At 37.4% G+C, this 2,223-nt stretch overlaps 1 pseudogene across 1 annotated transcript; it reads left to right on the plus strand.

Moving 5' to 3' along the window:
- The first annotated feature begins 1,203 nt into the window (after positions 1-1,203).
- LOC307047765 (large ribosomal subunit protein uL30-like) lies at positions 1,204-1,934 on the plus strand (annotated as a pseudogene). Its single transcript has one exon. The product of its transcript is annotated as a large ribosomal subunit protein uL30-like (transcript).
- Positions 1,935-2,223: the final 289 nt, after the last annotated feature.

Here is a 2,223-nt window from a genome sequence, read left to right on the forward strand (position 1 = left end):
CCGGACCGGGACAGGAACCCGTGTCCCCTGCATCGGCAGGCGGACTCTCATCCACTGCACCACCAGGGAAGCCCCATTGGTGTACACTTTTATACAATATTATCACATGTGTGAACTGGTGTAACCACCACCACAATAAAGGTACAAAAGTATTCATCACCACAAAGATCCTTCTACTCCCCCTTTACAGCTATAACCACTCCTACCCCCACCCCTTTTCTAACTGCTGGCTACCACTAATCTGTTCTTCATCTCTGTAATTTTGTTATTTCAAGAATGTTATATTGGGACTTTCCTGGTGGTCCAGTGTTAAAGAATCCTCCTTACAATTCAGGGGACACTGTTTTGATCCCTGGTCAGGGAACTAAGATCCCTACACCACAGGGCAACTAAGGCCACCCACCGCAACTACTGAGCTTGTGCACCTCAACTTGAGAGCCTGCACGCCACAACTACAGAGCCCACACACCCTGGAGCCGGCACACCACAACTAGAGAAGAGAAAACCCACACGCCAGAACTAGAGAGAAGCCTGCGTGCCGCAACTAAGACCCCATGCAGCCAAAAATAAATAAATAGATTTAATGAAGAATTTAAAATATATATATATTATATTAGTAGAATCATACAGTATGTAACCATTCGAGGTTGGCTTTTTTCACTCAGCATAATTCCCTTCGGTTCTATCCATGTTGTTGCATGTATCACTGCTCTTTTTCATTGCTGAATTAACTAGTATTCAGTGGTATTGCTGAACCATTGAATTCAACCATTGAAGGACATTTTGCTTGTTTCCAGTTTTTGGCTATTACAAGCAAAACTGCTATAAACAATTGTGTACAGATGTTTTGTTCTGTGAACATAATTTTCATTTCTCTGGGATAAATTCTCAAGAGTATAATTTTAATCATTACAAGATTACTTGCCATTTGGGTTTTTCTTAAGTCAATTTTAATTGTTATATTTGCCAGGAAGTTGTTCATTTCATATAAATTTGGAAATTTATTGGCATAAGTTTACAACAGTTTTCTCTTAATATCTTTTAAATCTAAGTTTTCTCTGTAGTTATAGCCCCTTTATTATTTATAATATTATTTATCTGTGCTTTTCTTTCTATTCTCATTAAATCTCACAAGAGATGTGTTTACTCTGTTAGTTTTTTAAAAAGAAAAACATTTTTTCTTCCTCTTTTCCATCTGGAACCATGGAGGGTGCAGAAAAGGAGAAAAAGCTTCCTGCTGTGTCAGAAGCCCTCAAGAGTGAAGGAATTTCACAGAGCTGCTGATCAAGCATCTAAAAAAGAAGTTTGCCCAAAAAATGCTTTGAAATGCAAGGAGGAAGCTTACCTTACAAAAAAGCTAAGTACTGTCACAAGGAATATAGGCAGATGTACAGACTGAGATTTGAATGGCTAGGATGACAGGAAAAGCTGGCAACTTCTATCTACCTGAGAAACCCAAATTGGCATTTGTCATCAGTATCAGTGGTATGAGCTCAAAGGTCTGCAAGGAGTTTTAGGATCTTTGCCTTCGCAGGATCTTCAATAGCACCTTCTTTGAGCTCAACAAGGCTTCAGTTAACACTGTGAGGATTGTGGAACCATGTATTGCCTGGGGGTACAAGAATCTGAAGTCAGTAAATGAATTGATCTACAAATGTGAGTTATGGCAAAATCAACAAGAAGTGAATTGCCCTGACATATTAACACATTGATTGCTTGATGTCTTGGTATATTTGGAATCATCTGAATGGAGGATCTGATTCATGAGATTTATACTGTTGGAAAACACTTCAAAGAAGCAAACAACTTCCTCCAGCCCTTCAAATTATCTTCTCTGACAGGCAGAATGAAGAAAAAGACCACCCATTTTGGAAGGTGTAGTTGCTGGCAACAGAGAAGACCAGATGAACAGGCTTATTAGAAGGATGAACTAAGGTGTCTATACCATGATTATTTTTATAATCCAGTCAGTTAATAAAAAGTGACTGATTTCAAATTGAAAAGCAAACAACTGCAAACAATTTTTTTACTTTGGGTCTTTTTCATTGATTTCTACCATTAATTATTTTGGTTATTACATCCTTATGTCTATGTTTCTAGGTTTATTCTTTCAATTTTTTTCTTTTACATTTAGTTCATTAATTTTATCTCTTATTATTTTCTGATACAAACATTTAAAGCCATACATTTCCCTTGAGACTATTTTCTCTGCATCCTACAAAT

The sequence above is a fragment of the Hyperoodon ampullatus genome (genome assembly GCF_949752795.1).
Source record: "Hyperoodon ampullatus genome assembly, chromosome: 2".
Taxonomy (NCBI): Eukaryota; Metazoa; Chordata; class Mammalia; order Artiodactyla; family Ziphiidae; genus Hyperoodon; species Hyperoodon ampullatus.